We start from the raw sequence: 24497 nt of genomic DNA, 5'->3' as shown, positions 1-24497 counted from the left end.
GCCGCAGAATGCCCAGGTCTGATGTAGATGGTAAAGAGGATTGGAGCAAGGAGTGACGCCTGGGGAACGCCACAGGAGACATGAAGCGGCCTCTACTCACATCCTCCAAGCGAGACATGTCCAGTTCTATTAGAAAGATCAGACATAAACCATTGTAGTGCGTGGTCTGTGAGTCTCACAGTGTTATGGAGATGCTCGAGGAGGATGGTGTGGTCCACGGTGTCGAAAGTCGCTATCAGGTCCAGGAGGACGAGGGGTAATGGGGACCCAGAGTCAGCAGTCATTAAAAAGTTGTTTGTCACACTGAGCAGAACTATGACGGTGCCATAGGCTGAACCAAAGCCTTAATAAAATGTTTCAATAAGGTTATGTGCGAGGTGGTCCTGGGGCAGTGTGGCAACTCCTTTCTTGAGTACTTTAGATAGAAAGGGGAGGTTTGAAATAGGCAAATAGGCCTGTAGTTTGCAAGATTGTCCGGGTCGAGGAAGGGTTTTTCCAGGAGGGGACAAATGACAGTGGCTTTGAGAGCTGGTGAAACATGAGCGGTTTGAAGGAAAGGTTAACAGCCTGGGTGATAATTGGGCTGAGAATGGAGATGTGTGATTTAAGCACAGTGGATTGGAAGGGGTCTAAACAGTAGGTGGTCGGCTTGATTCCTCAAATGGTTTTCTCATTGTGGCTTTGTTGTACCTTGGAGAAGTAAGGGAAGTGTAGCAAACTACGCAGCAGGGGGTTAAGAGGAAGGGGAGAAGAAAAAGAGGAGCTGAACAACAGAGAGTGGATGTTGTTGACTTTAGATGTAAAACGGTCAATGAAACTGTTGCATCACTCAACTGTAGCTTCAGTGAGTGAGAGGGATTGTGGCTTCAGGAGGGGATTTATTTTGGAGAAGAGCTTCTTAGAATTGCTAGTGTTTCGATTGATGACGTTGGAGTAGAATGCCGACCGAGCATATTTCAGTGCCTGGCAATAAACTTTTTGATGCTCACGGAAGGCCAGCTTGTGAACGGTGAACCCAGTTTGTCTGAGTTGACTTTACAGCGCATGGCTGGCTATTTTAATTGTCCGTAGTGTCTGAATGCACCAGGGAGCAAAGTGTTCAAACGTGAGAGCAGAGTGTTCAAACGTGACTTCACGCGTCTTAAGAGGGGCATGAAGGTTGAGAACACTGCTCAGAAAAGTGTTGTAATTCTCCACTAGATTGTCCACAGTTTCAGAGTCTGAGCAGGAGATGTGCTGGAGGTCTGTGGCCAGATCCACTGAGGCCCCTTCTACACTAAGCCGGCATTAAACCTTATCCTTGTCCACACACACACACAATGGTCGTTTAAGACCCCCTCGCCCCCTCCGCCCGCCGGCGCAACACAACCTAGTACGCATGCGCAGAAAATGCGCACGTCATAGTCACCTCCAGTGTTGCTTTGTCTGCAAGTTCTTAAATTAAATTAACCCTTGTGTGGTGTTCGGGTCTGGGGACCCGTTTTCGATTTTTCTTTAAAGAAAAATGATACAATTAATAAATTTTTCAAACTGAGACTCACTGGCTTTGGCTCATTTTCTGTGAAGAACATATATCAGAATACATATTTAATGACCACACACCATACACCCCCCCTACACATTTCTATTACGTATAAGATGTCCGGGGTCCACTGGACCCGGGCTAATAGAAGTGTGGAAATTGATGTTCTGTGTACCACACGCCCACACACACACACACACACACACACACACACACACACACACACACACACACACACACACACACACACACAGCAGGCCTAGACGGGGAGGACAGAGTGTAGGTACACAGAACATCAGAGGGTCAAATGTGCGACAAAATGAGCGCAGACAGTGTTGACAAACAATGTTGCAACCTTGTGTGGGAACCGCAGGTGCAGAAACACAAAAGAAGAATCCCTGTGGGATGCAGAAACTGGCAGAGAAATTTCCATGCAACGTTCATATTGTTGTTACTCAGCCAGCGTTTGTGGGTCTTAGACTTAGACTTAGACTTACTTTTTATTGTCGTTCAAATTTGAACTTTACAGTACAGATAAGAATGAAAATTTGTTGCATTAGCTGGTTGGCAGTGCAGGATAAAAAAGCAATAAGGTGCAGATATAAATAAATAGATTACTTTAAAGATAAATATATTGCACCTTTGCATATGCATCTACATTTATGGATGTATGTTATATTGTCTTTATATTCCAGCGAGTTCATCCATTTTTGGGGGGAATTGAGGGGATTATTATGATGCGTTCAAGAGTCTTACGGCATGAGGGAAGAAGCTGTTACAGAACCTGGAGGTTCTGCTACGGAGGCTGCGGAACCTCTTTCTAGAGTCCAGCAGTGAAAACAGTCCTTGGTGTGGTTGGGAGGAGTCTCTGCAGATTTTCTGAGCCCTGGTCAGGCAGCGGCTTTTTGCGATCTCCTGGATAGGAAGAAGAGGAGTCCTGATGATCTTTTCTGCCGTCCTCACCACTCTCTAGAGAGACTTCCAGTCTGAGGCACTGCAGGCTCCAGTCCAGACAGAGATGCTGTTGGTCAGCAGGCTCTCTATAGTGCCTCTGTAGAATGTGGTGAGAATGGGGGGAGGGAGCTGTGCTCTTTTCATCCGGCGCCAAAAGTGCATGCGCTGCTGAGCTCTTTTTACAAGAGCTCCGGTGTGTAGGGACCTGGTTATATTGTCAGCCATCTGCACCCCCAGGAACTTGGTGCTGCTTACCATCTCCACCGCTGTGCCGTTGATGAAGAGTGGAGCGTGGCTGGACTGGTGCTTCCTGAAGTCGACAATGATCTCCTTGGTCTTGTCAACGTTCAGGACCAGGTTGTTGGTTCTGCACCAGTCAACCAGATGTTTCACCTCCTCCCTGTAGTCCATGTCGTTGTTGTCACGGATTAATCCCACTACTGTTGTGTCGTCCGCATACTTCACAATGTGGTTAGTAGTGGACCTGGCGCAGCAGTCATGGTTCATCAACGTGAACAGCACCGGACTCAGGACGCAGCCCTGGGGGGCGGTGCTCAGGGCGATGGCACTGGAGGTGTTGTTGCCCACTCTCACAGATTGTGGTCTGTCTGTGAGGAAGTCAAGCAGCCAGTTACATAGGAGGGTACTGAATCCAAGGGTGGCCAGTTTGCTCACCAAGTGCTGCGGGATGATGGTGTTGAATGCCGAGCTGAAGTCCAGAAACAACATCCGCACGTGTGTGTCCTTTCCTTCCAGATTTGCTAAGCTCAGGTGGAGTGCAGAGGAGATGGTGTCCTCTGTGGAGCGGTTAGGGCGATAAGCAAACTGGTATGGGTCGAATGTGGGGGGAAGTCTGGAGACAATATATTCCTTTACCAGCCTCTCGAAGCACTTCATTACAGATGTTATTTGGGATAAGTCAGTATTTTAACATAAAAGTGTTTGATTGTGAGGCATTAAAAGCCACAAAATGCAACAGGTCTATCAGACCCACAAACACTGGCTGAGTAACAACAATATGAACACCACACAAGGGTTAAACTTATCTGAACAATATCCAGTGTTGTGGTAATTCAATTAACTGGAATCCAGTGCGCTGCGGGGCCCAATTGTAGTTAATCACTCCTGAGCTATTATAAATTAATAAAATCTTTAATGGACATTTGGAAGTAAACAATGTGATAATTAGCATTTTACAACAATTAATCCAGGGATCTAGATATCTGGTCAGGACACTCCTCACTCTTTTGTCTTCACCATCATTGTCCATTCGACTTTATATACTCTGGACCTAAACGTTGAGTCCGCGATGGCGTACAATAACTGATACAGTCTGCTTTGCCAGTCCAAATGTATTCAATGCTTTCCGTAGTTCTTCCTGACGCCACTTCCTGTGTGGAGCGCGGTCTTTCTGACGTAACTTCCTCTCCAAACTCAGTATGTAAACGATCAATGAGTCCATACAGAGCTAAGAGCCGGAGAATCAAGAAATACACGGCGCACTTACCCGTGTAAAAAATGTATTCAAGGAGGGGAACCTTAAACAATGGTTTAGTGTGGCTGAAACGGGGCTTAGGCTAAATAATTATTTGTTTAAGGAGTTATCCTTAATGTAGACAGGGCCTGAGACAATACGTTTCAAATTCCTGAAAGCTATGTGGCGCTTGGGTCTGGATGGAGGCAGCACAGATGTCAGAGTCATTGAGACTGGAATTGTGAATTTCTCTTCAAGACGAATAAAGTATCTATTTATGCCTTTTCGGTATTTTTTCAATCACAAATCAACTCTACTCAAGGTACAATTCCAGCAATAAAACATCAGTAGAAGAAGACACAAAATGCAATACTAGTGTCTTACATTTTTTTTCTCTGCTTTTTAAGCACTACGGTGTCCTCGTGAAGCTTAATAAGGTGCAGGAAGCAGACCTACACTTCCTTATTTACGATATGAATACTATTAAGCTCCACAATGTAGCCACTGGTGTGTCTTCTCCAAGAAGAAACCCACAAAGTCTGTGACAAAAAGTAGTAAAAACCTCTACAACACGTAATGTACAGAACATTTTTCTGCAGATTGTGACTCATTCTTTCTCCCCTCTATTTTTTTTCCCAATTCTGTCGTAAAATTAACACAATTTGGTATGACGATTCTACCAAAGCACAAACTACGGAATATGAAATTGCCTCCAGTCTTCTGTAAGAGATGTCAGCAGGCTTATATCAGTCTACCCACATTTTGGAGTTAAAAGTCGGCATTCCAAAATGTGCTGCAACTCACCAGTAAACAAACATAAAATTAATACTATGTCTATTATGTGGGGGATTCCACCGGTAGACATCATTTTTAGGTCCAAAATTATTTAAATACTGTTACGGTACAGCGGGGAAGAAGGACGTCATTTTAGCTCTGTTTATTAATATATACTATTATGAAGTGTGAAACTAACCCAAAATGTGTACAGTGTGACTATAGGTAGGGATTAACTGAGTCGTGTTACCAGGAGCGTTGAGCGAGGTGCAGAAGTCCAAGAAGGCAAGGCAAGCTCGGAGATCCAGGGACAGGCAGGGGGTCAAGGTCAAGAGCGAGGCTTCAAAAGTTCGTGTCCAGGCGGGAGGCGGAGATCCGAAAGGGCAGCCAGGGAACCAGAGGGAATACGGGGAGACAAGACACACTGCTCGTAACCAGAGAATGGAGGAATGTTGCTGGAACGAAACATGAACACGAGACTAATAAACACACAGAGGAGGAGAAAACACAGAGAGAGAGAGAGAGAGAGTGAGCATAGAGCTAGAGACGTGTCGGCTTACTGTACCGAATAGGTACCTACGTACCGGCCCGGAACGCAGGTCTGCGTGGCTTGAGAAGCACAGGGAACTCATCAGCGTCAGATGTGTGATTGCAGGAGTGACGCGTGCAGGTGCGCATTTGGAGGTGTGCTCAGCGGAGCGCACGGATGAATGCGCAATGGAATGCGCCCAAGCCGCGACAAATACCTGCCAATGTTGTCAGCATTATAGGGCCATTTAAGCACTGCTGCCACCTCCCCCCTGGGGCCCCGACCAAAAACACTGCAAGACAGAGAAAAAAGAAAATAAAGTTCAAATGGAAAGGCTAAGTAAATGTTCATTGATATACTTAAGGCAACAAAACGTGTGAAGAATTAATTTCTCCACTGTGCCTGAAAAAGCACAATTTTTGTTTTTGTGTACTTAGATTTTTCAGCCTACTGTAGATAGACCCCCGGCATCTCGCTGTCAATGGCAAACAAGAAGTTAATGAAATATCAAAAGGCCAAGTAACATACATGAGCACTCAACACGATTGGAGTGCAGGTGGGAGGTGTGTGTGTGTGTGTGTGTGTGTGTGTGTGTGTGTGTGTGTGTGTGTGTGTGTGTGTGTGTGTGTGTGTGTGTGTAGGGGGGAGCTTCCTCTTCCTCCATTCTGCAATGCTGCACCCGCAGCAGTCCTCCCGTGGAGGAGGGGCACTTGGAATCCCATCTCGCAGTGATGAAATTCTTTTCATCATGCCACATTTGCATAACAAAGGTGCATAAAATGCATTATATATGGTAACGTGTAACTGTAAACCACCACGAGAAGAACCAACACTGTCACCTATTCTCCAGGACTAGTCACCAGCTCCTTTGCACTTTATCTCCCATTGGCGCGAAATGCACCCCAGCCACTACCTCGCACCTTTCATGTCATTAGAATGTCCGCGCCATTTAAAAAGTCATTCAACCATACAACTGCAACATATTAAGGATGCAAACGACCTGATATTCCCTGATGTCGTACACCCAATTTGAACACACCCTTTTAAATGGCAATATCGTTGAAGGCTCATGAACCACAGACTTATCTCTTATGACACCGCCCTCTCGGAGTTCAGCGAAGCACAGAGACGAAGCTGTGGATCTGTAATATTTCATCAGAGGTCAGATGAGAAGCCATGCCAGGTGTCGCTCTAATTTAATGGAGTCACCAAAGACAAAGAAGCAGCCTCAGGGAAGACCCTTATTGTGAAGCCTGACTACACTAGTACACAAATTGGACAAATGTAATCTTGTGTCAAAATGGTAAATATGTTGGCATACCAACTACTTAGATAGATAGATAGATAGATAGATAGATAGATAGATAGATAGATAGATAGATAGATAGATAGATAGATAGATAGATAGATAGATAGATAGATAGATAGATGGATAGATAGATAGATAGTACTTTATTGATTCCTTCAGGAAAAAAACTTACAATTAAAATTCCAGCAGCAGTGTACAGAATTGAGATCGAATTTAAAAAAGTAAAAAGTAAATAATGGGGGTATTAATGTGAATAAAATAGAAACATATTACAATAAGAATCAAAATAAAAAGCAACAATAAGAATACAAAATATAACAGTAGAAATAAGAATATTACAAGAGAAACTAGGCAGTAGTGACCATGTTATGAAAAAGTATTGCACTGTTATTGTTTTGCAATACTTACAGACTACATGCCAGAACACACATACTGTATATGCATATATTATACATTCTTCATAAAACTGATATTTATTTTTAGCCTGCAGCTGATTATTTCCTTTGGACATGCAACAGAAAGTCAGACAGAAGGGAATTATTGACCTGATTATAAAATGGCATATTTCCCGAGAAAAAAAAGACGGAAAAATACAGGTTTTCTCATATTCGGTGGTCTGTGGATTTATACATGCAAACCAACAGGTGGCCAAATGACTTCTCCTTAACCGATAAGCATCTAGCGTATGGATGGGTGCCTTTCACATTTGAACCGATACAGAAGCAATTCCCGATACCACTACTCAATGCTACCATGTCCAGTACTTTTGTGTGTGTTGATAAATGTTAATTGTTAAATAAAAAAAACTATATGTCATGATCCGTTGCCTGGATTTGTTTAGTTTTTATATTTCTTTAGTTTGTGATTAGTTCTGTTTCAACACCCTTGTTTGTTTTCTTTGTTGCCATGGGTGCTGATTTTTCTCACCTGCCTCTGATTAGCGGTTGGGAAGCTCACCTGCTCCCGAATCTCTAATAAGAGAGCTATTTATTCCTGCCTCGCGCCATACTCCTGCCAACCTTATTCGCAACCCGTTACGTTTTCTACTTGCCTCCGACTCGTTTTGGCTAGCTAAGCTTTACCGTAGCTTCCCGTGCCATCGGCACGTTTTTCTATGTCCGTACTCCTGCCTGTTTATTGGAATTAATCATTGTTCTTACCTGCACCCTGCTTCTGGACGTCCTTCTGCATCTTGAAGAAACGACTACCGCAAAATCATGCTACCCCGACGTGACACCATTTCTTCAATGGAACATTTTAAAAATTAGCTGATTGTCACGGTTCCAAATGTTGGCTATTGGCAAAGCCATAAAATGTAGGGACAGAAGACGACGTGAAGGTAACATAATAAATTAATTGTTGTTGCAGTACTAACGTTGTACGAGCAGTCGATCACAGGTTAATATATAAGCTGTCAGTAAGGCACAAAGACTTGCAAACAAAAGCAATGCATCAGCCTCGTTTGAGAAGTGAGACTGACAAATAAACCCTTCTGATTAGTGATCAGGTGTGTAGCTCAGCACTCAACACAGGAAGCGGCAACATAGGAGAGAGAGAGCGAGAGCAGTGTAACAGAAAACAGGAAAACCACAAAAAAATGATGACCAAAATTGTCATATGGTATCATGACACTGATGACGATAACTGTGCTGTACGATTCTTAAATCTCATTTACTTATTACATTTCTGAGTCTCATTTGCAAATATTATATGGTCTTCTGGATCTGGTAGTGGCACTACCCTCTCCTGCACCGAAAGTCAAATCACTACAAGGTCAAATTATCAAGCCACAACACATTTAGTTTTAGTTTCATTGTCATCTGTGTAGAATGTTAATAGGTTGTTCTAAAGAGCCCATGTCATCCATTTGGTATTTTCAAAGTATAGGCCTGCCCATAAGTGGTTTAAATGCTATATAGAAATGGTTAGGTACTACAGAACTACAGCAACATAAAAATATCAAAATATGACTCGCATATTACAGAGGCAGCTTGCAAATGCTGAGGCACATATAGCTTCAAAGTCTCTGCGTTTTCAACTGCAGATTTCTAAGCATCTGCTGGCATGAACATCAGCACTTCATGGCATGGGTTTCCATGGCAAAGCAGCTGCTTGTGAGTCCTAATCCCCAAGCACAATGCCAAGCAGTGGATAAAGTAGTGTAAGGCACGCCACCAGTGGACTCTGGCAATCCTGAACCCTGCTTCTCTTTGTGGAAGTCTAGGTTTCCATATGCTAGAAGAGGGGCTGTATTGTCTTTCGATTGTGTTAAGTTTGAAGTTAAAGTTGATTCTGATTGGTGGTGTAGGATAGATAAATATACACAATGGGCTTGTTTAAATGAAGTTAACCTAGCAAGTGAGAAGACATGTTCACATTGTAGTGATGTTGAGCTATACAGGAAATTGTAAATTTCATCCTGCTGGATCGATCACATTGAAGCTTTAGCGGTTAGCTTCTTGTACCATCCTGCTCGGTGTGTGTGTGTAGCATTAGCCATTCCTTTTCCTCTAGTCCTTCAGTGATAAGGAACTGGAAGAAACATAGTTTATTTCCTGCCATGGTGGTGAGGATTAGTATCTTAAAAACGGCTTTGCACCGGATAGACGGCAAGTTAGTTGCAACTTGTGTTCTGGCAGGACACTCACCCTCCTGGAATTCATGCAACTCATGGGTGTCGTGTGTGTAACAATAATATGAAAATGTATTTGTGTCTCCCTGCAGTGGCGTGTCCAGACTTTTTTCAGGACTGGCACAGGGACCGTCAGTCTACCCCAAGAGCAGCTGTAGCTATTATAGTAGCCTACCACCACGAAGTATGGAGTGAATATTCTTGCGAGACAATTGTTGACATTAAACAATAACGATGCCGCCGGGAATCCAAACCATGTCATGTGGCACAAAAGATGAACGCTTTGACCAGGGGTGTCAAACTCATTTTAGCTCAGGGGCCGCATGGAGGAAAATCTATTACCAAGGCGTGATAACTTAAAAATAAAGACAACTCCAGGTTGTTTCCTTTGTTTTACTTTAGCCAAAAATAGCACAAGCACATTATGAAAAGGTACAAATCATAAATAATCCTCTGGACAAAACATTTCATGTTTGTTGAACATTCTGAGGAAATTGGTGCAGTTTCAAAAACACAATGAACTTAGACCTTGTCTCAGTGTATCTACAAAGCCAGGATTAAACTTTAAGTCACAGTCTTTCTGGGATTGAACAAAAAACACAACATGTAAACTCTTTTAGGTATCAAATATCTCCTTTGTCATGTCCACGTATCAATCCAGTGCTAACTCAACAAACCACAAGAAACGGAGTTACAAACTATTCAAAAGGGTTAAGTTCACTTTTCTCGTGTTTAACAGAGACATTTTGGGGCAACGAGGATGCCAAATGACGATGTGTTCGAAGCAGAAGACATAAAACGGCAGGTTTTAAGTTTCATGGGGGTCGAGGAGGAGGAGGAGCCACAGTCACCCTTTGTTGTGTACCTCTTGCTTGGCCCTGGTATAAACCGTTTGTTTGCCTAACAGAATTGCTATTGTGACGTCCAGTGGACACATTTAGAACAGCAGTTTATTTCATTAAAAAAAAAAAAAGCAGCTTAATTTTTATACTTGGCAAACTGATCACTCATAAAACCTGTCAGGCCCGCGGGCCGTAGGTTTGACACCCCTGGCCTAGACCATTACGCTCTCAGAGAATTGTCACAATGCCAATCCAAATTTAGCATAAATATATTGTTTCGTTTCAATTTTGTGTTATACCGCTCACGGAGCGGTAAACGGCTTGGATTAAGTTGGCTGTCAAATTTAAAACCATGCACTGTTATTCTTTTATACTATCCATTTTCTACCGCTTGTCCCTTTCAGGGTCACGGCGGGTGCTGTAGCCTGTCTCAGCTTTACATTCGGGCGCAAGGCGGGTATTCTTTTCTACTAAAGGCATTTAAAATAAAATTAAATGTTACTCTCTATCCAGATTCCAAACAGACCGCTACTCTCTACAGACCACATTTTCAATGTAGTTTCCGCAGTTTATATGTTGTCGAATCTCCTCGTAAAATCTGAACCGCGACCCGAAGCGGTGACATGCTACAGCCGGGCAGCGAGGCTTCTCACGTTATAATTTCTGGCTCTTGCCCTACATAAAGCAAGCCTCAATACGCACTTCGCAGAAAAGCCCCCTTTCATTCGCAGACGCTTCGAAGGCTCGTCACATCACCTGATTAAGCACACGACCACCACCCGCAGGATATGTGCGCACCGCGCACTTATGCTTCAAATTGTTCCAACTCTGAGTGGGGTGGCACCCTCGACCAGTGTTTTTCAACCACTGTGCCGCGGCACACAAGTGTGCCATGAAATACAGTCTGGTGTGCCGTGGGAGATTATGTAATTTCACCTAATTGGGGTAAAAATATTTTTTGCTCACAAATAATTATAATCCGTAAATAATGTGCCGTTGTCGAGTGTCTGTACTGTCTAGAGCTTGGCAGAGTAACCATGGTATACTTTTCCATATCATTTAGTGGCAGCAGGTAGCTAACTGCTTTGTAGATATCGAGAACATGTCGGGTCACGATCACAATATGCAGACGCCAGCGGGAAGCAGCGTGCAGGTAATAAGTTATTTTAAGCTTAAACCAAAAATAAACAAAAGGCAAGTGCCAATATGAAAAGGCATTGAAGCTTAGGTATGGCTATGCAAAACAAAATTAAAACTGAACTGGCTGCAAAGTAAACAAAACACAAAATGCTGGACGACAGCAAAGACTTACAGTGTGTGGAGCAGAGACGGCATCCACAAAGTACATCCGTACATGACATGACAATCAACAATGTCCCCACAAAGAAGGAAAGCGTCCGCACAATTTAAATAGTCTGGATTGCGAAAACAAAGCAAGTGTGGAGAATAGCGCTCAAGGAAGACATGAAACTGCAACAGGAAAATACCAACAAAACAGGAGAAAGCCACCAAAATAGAAGCGCAAGACAAAAACTAAAACACTACACACAGGAAAACACCAAAAAACTCAAAATAAGTCACGGCGTGATGTGACAGCACACCAACTTTGAGACAAGAGTTATAGTGATGCATGCTTGGTTATGGTTTAAATTCATAACCAGCAATTGCGAGAACAACTTTTTACTGTCAATATCGGCTACTGAGTTCCGTTTTTTAAAGATTTCTGCTTGTGGTGTGCCTCAGGATTTTTTCAATGAAAAAAATGTGCCTTGGCTCAAAAAAAGTTGAAAAACACTGCCCTAGACAACCCACTGTCTTCCTAGGCTCACGTGAGTACAATAATTACCGTGTAAATACTGGGACAGAGCTGCAGTAAAGATAATATTTTCATCTTGTATTCATCTCACTAAGACAACAGTTATACGCATCCAATTTCCATGGGAACATTTTTTGGAAGGCTTTTTCATGATCCAGCATGAAGGTGACCCAGTGCAGACAGCACGGTCCATAAAGGCATGCTTGGAGGAATATGGTGTAAAAAAACTTGACGCCCAGACCTCAAGCCCATCAAACGAGGGTGGATTATGTATTTTATCCTTCAAAATAATAACACAATATATAGGTCTGATGTGTTGTAAAGAAACAGACATGTCTGTTTACTTCCTTGGGTTGGGAAAACAAACAGGAGTGGGGAGATGTGATGCTCTTGCTCGAGATCTTGAGGAAAATATATTCTTAATTGCTGCCATCATAGATTTGTCGGCATATGCACTGATCCACTGTGAGTAATAGAGCACATGTCTGTTGTTGCAGTTGTACTGTATATTATATCCAGTTATAAAAACAAAGACTAATAAGTTTAGAACAGATGAGAAAGCCTCAGGGCCTGTTTGTCCCCAGTTAAAGCAGCGTAGGTTAAAGTTTCTGTGCGCTGCAGCCCCGTTTATCTTAACGGGAAGAAGGCTGACTTTTATTGAAAAATCAACAGGCACTAGCAGGAATGAATGCAGCCCCCATCAGATGCATTACATAAATTATGCTTTATCAGTACCATGCAAGTCCCACCGATATTCAATGCAGAACTTGGGGACCTGAGGAAGATTTGTAGGATTAGAGGTTGTAAACCAGGCCAGGTCGATATATTGAACGTCTCCACACTGAGAGCGGCATTCAATTTCCCAACAATTAGATACACCTGAAGGTTAATATGGTGCTGTGTTAATCTGTTGTCTTTGTGTTATCAAAACCAACACTGCCTTGTCCTCTCTTGTCTTGTTTGTGTTTGTGCGCATACAGTACCGTGTCGTCAGTGCTGCCATCTGTTTGCCTGACAGGTTCAGATCCCTGGCAGAGCATCCATACTGATATAATGGAGGTCATTGAGTCATTAATAATGCCGAGACACTAATAAGCGGCCGTTCATACTGTGGCTTGGTGAGCACTCCGGATCTTTTCTAGGGAACATTAAATGAAGTGAGTTCCCACTCTGACCTTGTAGCCACACTAACTTCCCCCATGAACTGCAGTATGTTTTTAATAAGGGTGTCTTTAATGCCTCGTAGCAGTTTGCTTTCTATCCAATCCTCCTAGCTGATTTGATATTCAGAGGAGGTTGTGGGTCTACTGGCCATATGAAAATACCATTTCTCTCCTGGGATTTGTGGAGATGTCCCTGGTGTGGCAAACACAGAGCGCTCAGAGGCAGGGATGACAGCAACATTACACGGGTGGAGTGAAACCCCACACAAGCCTATCTGGCTTTATTCATAACAAACCATGACTTGTCCCTCATTTTGTGTTGCAGTGCAAAGCAGTAGGAATTCCAAGTTACAAATCAGAGTCAATTGAGAATGATGGGGTCAACAAAAATGTAACGTGATAAAGCATCCGTAGCACTTGTTTTTTTTTACAGAGCCAAAGCCACTGCCAGTGCCAGGCTTTATACATTCTAATCTGGAAGAGCCAGAAAGATGGACTGATACTGACCAACAGAAAGTGCTCTTTTTTTGCTGCCGTCTGCTATTTAAAAGAAGAGGAGACAATGACTGTGATGTCCTTCATTCCTGTTTTTTTTATCAGAGATAATTCCTTTAGTTATAAGGACAAAGATGCTCTTTGTTCTCAATCAAGGAGGATTTTTACGTCGAAGGTTGTGTTTGAGAAAAATGAAAGTATTTTGTGCAGAAGCAACCACTGTGAGTCTCATTGCAAGCTTCGTAAAATAATACCTATGAAGGGAGCTCATATGTTATCGAAGTCTATTAACTAAGGGTGCAGGATAAATATTGGACCAATAATTATCAGGCTGAAAATAGTTCTGATAACCAATTAATAATTTAAAAAAACGCTCCAATTAGGCGAGATTATCCATTATGTGCTGTTAGGATGAGCAAATCAAGTGCAAGAGAAAAGTCTCCCACATGCCTTGCTGCCAGAAATTTCCCAACTCGTCGTCAACCCATCCATCATGATAGACCAGTCAATCTTTTGGACTTGTAGATCCCGAAAATAATATGACATGACATGACAAGATGGTCTTTCAAATCTCAAACAATCATAATTTGCGCAGTATTATATTAATCATCGAATGGGAATTCTGCTTCAGAGTTTCCACAAGGTTTCTATTGAACCTCTTCAATACTTTCTTTCATACAAACTCTGGCAATACCGTTTATACTCATAGATTTGGTTTGCACACTTCAAAAAGCAGTTTTTGTCCCTTACATGTCGTAAAATAATGTCACGCTATTGAATAGAGACAAGTCAAACACTGGCACCAGGCGGAAAATGCCCACTCAGTCTGGAGCATGGACCTTTAGCTCATTGATTGGCTTTCTGGGGCTGCCTTTTCTTCAACGTTACAATGATTGATAGCTGACAATTCAGCAGTCAGATGTGAGACAAGACCGAGTTGGCCTCTACGTGGCAATATGAATCACGAACAAGTAAGATAAATAAAAAATCCAAACATGCAAAGTGTAGTGCTCTACTCAAAAAAAGTTATGTTATTGACCAAGACCTGCGCAAAAGGAATAAGAACATAAATGGCAGCTAAAGTGTTTGTGATTTCTGGACTCTAATAACTGCTGGGTAACTATTGGACTAAACCAATACTGGATTAATTAACCCAGCAAGATAGTTTTCTAATTTAACCCAGCTAGATGGGTTATATATTCAACACAAATGCTGGGTCATTTTAACTGCAATGCTGGGTTATTCTACCAAATAAATCGGTTATTTTCATGTTTTCTGTAGTCCAAATTTCATAGTAATTTATGACTCCTACAGGCAGAGGTAGTTACTGCAATTTGTGTTTTTTAAGTTTTTTCCTCCTTCTTTTTTGTTGGCAAAACGTCATCATGATCGTAGTTTTTAAAGTATCCACCATTGTTCATTGTAGTTCAGATTTACTAGACTGCATATACTTCTTAGTCTATGAAGATAAATGTTAAACAATTATAAGACAATATTATGAGTGATTCTAAACTGCTTTCGAATACAATCACAATTTAATGTGAAGTCCATTTAGCACAGTTGGCACTGATAAAGATGGTGAACTACCACCAAAGGACTTAACTATTCCACACGCCAGCCTTACTCATAGTTTCAACTTTTGGTTCTTCATAAAAGTATATTGAACATTGTTTGTCCTTAAAACTGAGTTTGATTGCAATTACATGTTCCAAACAAGCAAGTAATATATTTTTAGCAACAAAACAACAATACATTAATCCATAAATTAATCAAAAACGTGTAGCTGCAATCCACTCTGGGAATATGACTCACCCAATGGAAGTCAAGCTCGACGCCTACAGGTGGACGTTGGTATTGCAACTTGAAATTTTTGCAGCTGTCGGCTTGGGTGCTTCCAAAGTAAAAGTTGCAATACCGACCTCTGCCTGTAGGAGTCATAAACCATTACAATGTACAAACTAAAATGGCAGGTGTTTTGAGAGACCTACAAAACAAAATGGCGGCCGGATATGACGTACACCTATATCCGGTTTTGATTCCGATTTACGCCATGCCCACTTCGTGTGACATCACCCCTCACTGACCCCCCTGAACAGATGGTGCCCCTGTCCCTAGCGTTTTACAGACAGAGATATTTCTCGCTCATAAGTGACAGGTTATAAGGTAACTTATTAAGTACATACAAACCTTTTCTTTTACTTTATCCTCCCAGATCACGAGGCTGACCGCTTGACACCATCTCAGGAGGTAGAGAGAAGCCAGGAGAGAATCATTCCACTATGTAACCCAGCTGCAGGGTAAATTGTATTTCCTTGCTGGGTTGTAACTTGAATTTTGGGGATGGGCAACGTCCCAGAGCTGACCCAACCAGTAACCCAGATGGCTGGATTACTGGTTGGGTCCGCTCACAAGAACTACCCAACTCTTTAGAAATAACCCGTACATATGACCGAGCTGGCTTAACCCAGCATTTGGGTAGACAAATAACCCAGCATTTTTAGTGTGTGGCAGTGGTCGTATCAGCCTTTTATTCCAGCGGACATGGTTCGAAAAAACAAAGTTAAAGTTATTTATTTAATTCTGTTAATTTGTACAAATTATTAAACAATTAGCTTTAAATGCAAATTACTCCAAAACATGCATCTAATCCAGGGGTGTCAAACTAATTTCAGATAGGGGGCCACATGGAGAAAAATCTACTCCCAAGTGGGCCAGGCTGGCAAAATCGCCGCACGATAACTTAAAAATAAAGACAACTTCAGATTGTTTTCTTTGTTTAAAAATATTCTGAAAGTGTACAAATCATAATGTTGTTGGGTTTTTTTTACACTTACATGTTGCGGTTAAGAGTATTCTATCTTTATTTGTCGTTATTTATACTTTCTGAATAAATGATGTGATAATGTTCATCAGTCAACTCATTGGTGTTAATTTTCAATCTATCAAGATAAAAAAAATAATATCAAAATCAAATTACAGGATTTTATTTATGTAGTTTGTTCATTTTCCTCGACTGGTGCACTGGTTTATTTTTTCACATATGTAACATAATCTACAAAGATACAAATAATTACTATTGTGACATCCAGTGGACACATTTAAAACAGCAGTTTCTTTCATTCAAAAATTTTGGCTCATTTTTATACTGAGCAAACTCATCCCGCGGGCCGGATAAAACCTGTTCTCAGGCCTGTTCTGGCCCGCTGGCCGTACGTTTGATACCTCTGATCAAATCCCTTCAAATCACGCCCCTGTACATAAACCAGTTGTGTGTGTGTGAGCGTGTGTCCCCTCCCACTTTTGAAATCCTAATTTTGTCCTTGTTCATTCTCAGAAATTGTTTAAAAATCCCCTCGGGTCACCATTTGGAATTGTTTGCTTGTCACAGTAGTGACACGCAAACAATCAAGTACACACACTGAAGCGAGTATATATTAAACAGAAAATATGTTGGCCCCAAGTAGGGCTAAACTAATCTCAAATCAGTTTGAAAAGGTTACAGTAATCTAAATAACATTTTGTGCTTGGGTTGAGTTGTTCTCACCTTCACGCTCCTTCACTAAGCACCGTGGTCACCTCCACTTTTGCTGATGCTGCACAATTGAGAGTTGAGATTGGTTGATTGTGTGTGTTTTATGCATGCTTGTACACAAACTACACTGGCTGAGTATTGCATGGAATGTACACACTCAAATGTCACTGGTGGCCGATAGTTAATCAATATTTCAATACGATTGATTTATATATGTCATGTCGTCTAAAGGTCCCCTGTGATGAAGGATAGCCAGTAACTCATTAGGATGCATGTTTTGACGTCACACCATCACATCCATTTTTTTTAGGTGGGTGGGCGTTGCATGTGTGAGGTCCCTAAAGGGCAACGACATCGGTGTGTTAATGCCTAATTCATTCTGCAGGTAGCCACTAACTGTTCCATCTCATCCTATCGGCAAATACAACCCTGACGGCCTGGACTTTCAATTTTTACATCTCCTGTACAAATGCTAATTTAAACCATTAATTTAAGCTGACACTATTCTTTCACTTCCATCTTCTCATCCTCCCTGGTGGCGGATGGAGAAGCAGTTGGGGGTAGTGCCTCAGTAATTGGAGAAACCTTCTGAAACATGCAGATGAAGCAGGGTGGAAAGGGAAAGAACGAAAGCGGGATACAGACTATATCCCTAATTACGAGTCCCCTTTTCTCTCATTCTCTCTCTCTCTTATTCTGTCAGAGTGATATAGCCGAGATGCCCCGTCCGCCTGCTGCCCTCCACATAATTAGTGCTCAGTGTAGAGGGCTGAGGGTGGATTGACGCTCGCATAAGGCTCGAGTGAGGAGGGGGTGGCTGGCAGGGGGGTTCACAGGGAAGCCGAGGCTTTGATGGGAGAGTTAAGAGCACTGTCAGCACACTCACTTTTACATGTGTTGCAATGAAACAAACTGTCAGCTGACACCCAAGTCTCGCACTTTGTAAGTGTCGTAGTGTGAGATCGAAAGGAAAGCAAGAAAATGAAAATCTGAGGAAATATTACAGTACTACTTTATATTAAAAAGTCAAATTTAATGAGGTGACACATTCCAAGTGGCGGGGGGGTGATGAAAAAGGCTGTAGGAAGAGACCCCGGCGGCACACTATAGGAAAATGGCTGGGAAGCAGTCATCAGTAATTAGTATATCAGGCCACACATAGGTTCTGCTGCACAGTCTAATGAGACAATCAATTCTTATATCCACATTCATTTTACACAGTGCACCAAAAGTTAATATGTAGATGTCTATAAATGTTCTCATTTATCCAGGCCATTGTATTCTCAGGGCATTCAATCCATCGCAACCGGAATATTGGGTTTTTCTTAGAAGACGTTTTGCCTCTCATCCACCTCATCAGTTCATGCTCATAGACTTAGATTATTTGGATCTAGTCCTAATACGTAACTGTGCTATTTAACCACGGCGTCTTATGGAAATTGTGACTTGAAGATGTAAGAGAAATAGTATTTGGAAATAGGTGAAATATTAATTATATACATTATTATGTAGAAGTGCACCATATTACATATTCAAGATACATAGTCTTACGTCCGTCTGTTCTTCCTGGACTTTGTCACACCGCGGTGAGGGAAGTCATGTTTGGGGTTGTCTGGCAAACTTCCTGTTTTATGTTGAACGTCCAATCCTCTTGTTTCAGGCCACTTGCCCTTCCTCCTGTGTCACTGGTCTGATGTCTCTCCTGATTGCCTGATTGTGGCCACCTGTGTCACCCTCCCTCATGTGTATATAGTCCTCGCCTTTCACTGTTCTGTTGCCAGAGTATATCGTCTCACCGTGTACCTCCAGCCATCTTACACAGTCTTGTCCAAGTCGCTAAGTATTGCCTTACTTTAATCCTTGATTTCTTTGTACCCTCTGGAGAAGAGTGATTTTGATTGACTAAAGTTTTTGGTCAGTTTTGTTTAGCTAATTTCAAAGTGCTCTGCCTTCTTTTTTCCCTCCTCTTGGAGCGCTTTAATTTGTAGTTTTCTTAGCACTTTATAGTGTAGTTTCTGTTTATAGCTTTTTGTCTTCTTTTGGTGTAGCTAATCATAGATTGTTGTTTTTTGTTATTGGATCAGTGTAGATTTTGCTATCTCCCGGAAGAGTTAGTACTTCAAGGGATTCTGGGTATTTGTTCTGTTGTGTTTATGTTGTGTTACAGTGCAGATGTTCTCCCAAAATGTGTTTGTCATTCTTGTTTGGTGTGGGTTCACAGTGTGGCGCATATTTGTAACAATGTTAAAGTTGTTTATACGGTCACCCTCAGTGTGACCTGTATGGCTGTGGATCAAGTATGCCTTGCATTAATTCGTGATGAGAACAGCCGGTAGATATTATGTGACTCGGACGGCACGCACGCAAAGGAAATGCCTTTAAGGTTTATTGGCACTCTGTACCTCTCCCTACGTCCGTGTACACAGCGGTGTTTTAAAACGTCATACATTTTACTTTTAGAAACCGATACCGATAATTAAGAAACCGATACCGATAATTTCCGATATTACATTTTAAAGCATTTATCGGCCGATAATATCGGCAGCCCGATGTTATCGGACATCCCTAGTATCGAGTCTAGAGTTTATAGCCATTTGTTTATTCACTCTATCTGAAGAGAGTTCCTAGAAACTGCAGAATAAAAGTCTGCGTCAATCGTTCCCCGTCTGCAGTCCTCATTTTTGCCAAGACATAACAGACTTAACCACTGCCCTCAACATCGTCATCCAACAGACCCTGATAAAGAAGCTTCAAACGTGAGGGCTGAGTGTCTCACTGGGGAACTAAACTTCCTGACCAACAGACTTTCAGGATCAACAACACTGTCTCCTCGTCCATCATCCTCAGCACTGGCTCCCCCCTGGGATGTGTGCTGAGCCCCTTCCCCTTCACACTACTGACCTACGACCGCATTGCTAAACACTCCAGCTGTCAAATTCTGAAGTTTGGGGACTACACAGCAGTGGGACGCTTCACAGACACCGATGAGTCCGAATACAGAGAGGTTGTTGCCCCTGGTGGATTGGTGCAAAAGCAACACCATACAGGAAGGTCAGACACCGCCTTTATCCTCTAAACATTGGAGGAGCAGCTGTGGAAGTGGTCTCCAGCTTCAAGTACCTTGGGGTTACTCTGTCTAGGGACCTCAACTGGACACTTTTTCTGCTCAAGAAGGAACACCAGCGTCTCTACTTCCTTAGGTAGCTGTGCCATGGTGGACTACGAAGCTCCATTCTTCTACAGGCGTATGGTGAAGAGTATCTTTAGCACGAGCATAGCAGGGTGACACAGCGGCTGCTCGGCTGACTAGAGGAAGGCACTGCACAGAGTAGTGAAAGATGTTCAGAAGATCGCAGCCTTCCCGTCACAGACGTCTTCATTTGCAGATGCAGAAAGTGGTTTGTTCGTATCGCCAAGGATTACGTTGACCCTGCACATCCTCTCTTTGATCCCCTCGCCTCAGGCAAAAGGCTGCAGAGCATCCAGAGTAGGACCACCGGACGGAGTAATATCTTTTTTTCAGAAGACCACCACTCTCCCCATCTTTTCGCAAGTAACACCTAACTCGCACACGTGTCCTAACTAAACTGGGCTCTTATTTGGTTTGGTTTGCTGTCATTGTTTTACATTCTGTTTGCACTACAGGATCACAATATGTTGTAAGTGTGTATTTATTTTTGAATCTATTCATATTAAACGATGTAATTTATAACCATAGTGTATTTATATCTTATTGCGTCTAAATTATAATGTACATATTGTTTTTCTTTTTGTACTTACTGGGCTAAATCTAAGACCTTGGGTACTACGTTTCATGCCATCTCATGTGTTCTGCTATGACAATCAACTTCCCTGAATTCTTGAATATATTTGATTATATATAATTGAGATTTTTTAATACAGTATTTTGGTTACCTAATTTATGCAGAAGTATGAGTGAGGATCACACCCTCATAAAGTTCTGCACTGCACTAAACTACAATCACAGTAACCACATCATTGCCTCTGTGACAGCGTCAATCAAATCGGCACATTTTGATACGGATCTTACATGGAATCTTATTTGATTATGCATATCACTACAAAATCCAAGCTTGCAATGTTGTTTTAGTTTTCTACCAATACACCTTTAAAAACAAACCTCCGGTATTAAGTTCACTTCACTGTAAGAAATTAGGCAAACCATCTTGTTTGTTGTTATACAGTTAGAAAGTCAATGTAGGACAGCCTCAGGGTGAGAAAGAACTTCCAACACTGAAAATAAGCTTCCTTTTATTGCCTGTTTTTTTGTTCATGTAGTGCAAGGCTCTTTACGGAAGAGTTCTCTTTGACGTTTAGTAATTCCTGTTTTGATTATTTTGGTTTGTATACTTGAGTGTCTCTTTGCGTTTGTTAAGTCCTACGTACTGTGGAATATACTGTTTATGCTGTTTGTGAGTCACATTTCTGATGAAATAGAGCAGTGGTTGTCAAGATTTTTTCACCAAATAAAATGTTGCTCTCCAAGTACCACCATAATGACGAACATTATAACACAATAGTGTAGCAGGCTTAAGTATTCATTAAAACAAGGGAGATGTTTTACTAAACAAGAATATTTAATACGGTTGGCCAATGTAAAATGTTAGAATAATCATGTATATATATTATCACACAACTTTAGTATGCTTAAAGTCCGTTGCTATAGTTATTAGCTATTGTGTTCAAGCTGTATTATTCCTATCTGTGCAAGGACAAAACTTCTTGTCTGAGGGGTGGCCTCAGCCGCAGATGTTATTTTTGTTTTTAGCCCGCTAACAGCCAAGGACTTCAAAGACCTCAACGAAGATAAGACGACAGCACGCAGACGAAGCAGAGACAAGGCGAAATCACAAGTCCCCAGCACATTCCGTCACGTATTGTGCGTACTGGACCTGCTTTGCATGATATATGTGACCACTCCTTTTAGAGGCGGCCTCAGTAATGTTGACCAGGGAACTCCTGAATAAATAGAGGGACGCGGGAGCTGTACCTTAGAGCGTAGAGCGAGACTGTGACTAAGTGTGCAGCTCCATGCGTTCTCCTCATGAGCTGAATTGAACTCTGTCTCCGCATGATTCCTTGCTTCTTGTCTGCTTAATAGATGTCATCAGTGTTTGAACCTGACAAACATTACACACATTTTTAACAGAAACAACGTGTTTGAAAATAGTGAAGTAAAACACTGTACCGTATAGACCATAGGGCGCACCGGAATATAGGGCGCATTATTGGAGTCATATTATTAAAATGTTTTTCTAAATTGAAAACACTTCCTTGTGGTCTACATAACATGTAATGGTGGTTCTCTGGTCAAAATGTTGCATAGATTATGTTTCACAGATCATCTTCAAGCCGCTTTCTGACATGCGCCGTTTTGTGGGCGGTTTTATTTACGTGGCTCACCTTCGGCAGCGTCTTCTCCCCGTCATATTTGTTGTAGCGGTGTAGCGTGCAAGGACGGGAGTGGAAGAAGTGTCAAAATATAGAGCTAACTGTTTTAATGACATTCAGACTTTACTTAAATCTATAATGGAGCAGCATCTCCTCATCCGTAAACAACAACACAGGAAATGTGTCCCGTGAAAAACCGTCCGACCGGAACTCTAATAACTAAAGTTTCTTGGGTGAATAATGTAAACTCACTACACCGGTATGTTTTAGCGCTTTCATGGCGAGTTCACTGACAGATATAAGTAAGAACTTTACAGTACTTTATATTAGAAATGGCAACAGCAGAGCATGATGTCACATAACAAGAAGATAGAGGAAAAAGAAGAACCTTGTCGGCGCAGATGCGCACAATTTTTCAGGGCTTCTACAGATCCCAAATGCAGATCAGCAGGTACCAGAAAGTAAGAAAAATTGCTTTTGCATTATATTGCAAAACAAAACGCCAGATAATATGTCTTACACACACCATAATAATACTCGTATGTTTAATGCACCGACAATCCTTCAAGCGGTGCGGCTTCATAGCTTACCAAAGTCGTACTAAAACATGTTTCTATATTTTTGAGCGCCATGCTTAATGTTCTATATTTTCAATGGAACATTTAAAATGTTGGTGTTGTTTACTTGAGACATATTGCAATCCTAGAGCTGTCTACACTTCTTTCTTATGTTTGACTGCCCTCTACTGGTCACACTTATCATTACACCAGACACCAAATAAAATAGTTTCGAGGTGAGTAAGCACTGTCGAGTTTTGAGAAAAAAAAAATGTTTTAAGTGCGTCTTATAGTCAGGAAAATACGGTACTTTAATCAAGTGATTGTGCACGACCACATACAGTTTGAGAATAATTAATTTACAGGATATCAGTATAAACCCAGAGGGTAGTTGATTCAATGACCCTTTCACAATCCTACTTGACATTTAAAAGCACTCACAGTGCTTTTAAATGTTAACACCTCTGTGTTAACATTTTTCAATCAGATTGATAATGATGTCTGATTAATCCACATAAAGATTTTTACAGCCCGAGCGTTAAAATATGCCAATTAGCTTTTGCTGCAAAATTGACCAAAATTTAAAACATTTTGCCAGGATGTCCACAACATGTCAACAATGTTTGTGGAGTGTGTTGCCGCAGGTCACTATAAATGCTTGCACACACACATAGCCACTGTGTGTTTAAATCTCCACACGGACAGGTCAACTTTTATCAATTACAAAAAAAACCAAAAAACTCCTCTTCGAAAAGCCTATTCTCTCTGAGATGAGTCGAGAAGCAAGAAGCTGTGTAAAGAATTCTTGGCCAAGAAAAGTCACCTACCGCAGCAAATGGGGGCTCAGCGCTCCGTCTTTGCAGGGCGTCGCACTGCTCTTATCGCCCACCACGGGGCCGTGGAGGGGTAATAGGATTGTGGCTCACAGAGAAAGTGGCATGCTCACTAAGCAGGCGAAGGCTGGGGCACATGTGCGGTTGTCCAGCAACATGAAAGTAGAGCGGAGCAAGCGGGAGGATGCTGAGTTCTCCTCACTCCATAAAATAACCCTGTTAAATGGAAAACTTTGGAGGGTCAGTGGGAATCTGTTCCACCAGTGTCTGTCATAACAACCCGGATATAACCTGTAATCCCACAGCCAAGAAAATGAATAGCTAGCAGTTACATAAAAATGTATTTTCTGTACAAATGAATTCTAGGCAGAGAGGCAGCAAAGAAAAGAGGGTGGTGGTTTTAAAGTTTGTAGTCAGTGTCTGACTGTCTTGAGTCCTTCCTTGGCTGGCTGAGTCCCAGCAACGGCACAGCATCCATTTTGTGTTTAAGAAGATGAAAGGAGCACTGGGCTCAGAAGGGATGGGAGGGGGTGGTGACCATGCACATTGAGCTTTGCTGACTTAGGCAAGCATTGATGTAATTACTTCAACAGTCTTATTCTGTAAGGATGACAAGGTTTCAATTGCACGGGGTTTGCCCATCTTCTCTGAGT

At 42.0% G+C, this 24497-nt stretch overlaps 1 long non-coding RNA gene across 1 annotated transcript; it reads right to left on the bottom strand.

The window, feature by feature from the left end:
* Window positions 1-4829: 4829 nt before the first annotated feature.
* LOC133656822 (uncharacterized) lies at window positions 4830-24001 on the bottom strand. The gene is made up of 3 exons (XR_009827165.1): window positions 23839-24001; window positions 5309-5545; window positions 4830-5179 (listed from the first exon to the last, which is right to left on the bottom strand). It is a non-coding gene; the product is annotated as an uncharacterized LOC133656822 (long non-coding RNA).
* Between the last annotated feature and the right edge of the window lie 496 nt (window positions 24002-24497).

Source organism: Entelurus aequoreus, linkage group LG09 (genome assembly GCF_033978785.1).
Source record: "Entelurus aequoreus isolate RoL-2023_Sb linkage group LG09, RoL_Eaeq_v1.1, whole genome shotgun sequence".
Classification (NCBI taxonomy): domain Eukaryota; kingdom Metazoa; phylum Chordata; class Actinopteri; order Syngnathiformes; family Syngnathidae; genus Entelurus; species Entelurus aequoreus.
This window is presented reverse-complemented; position numbering and strand designations above follow the sequence as displayed.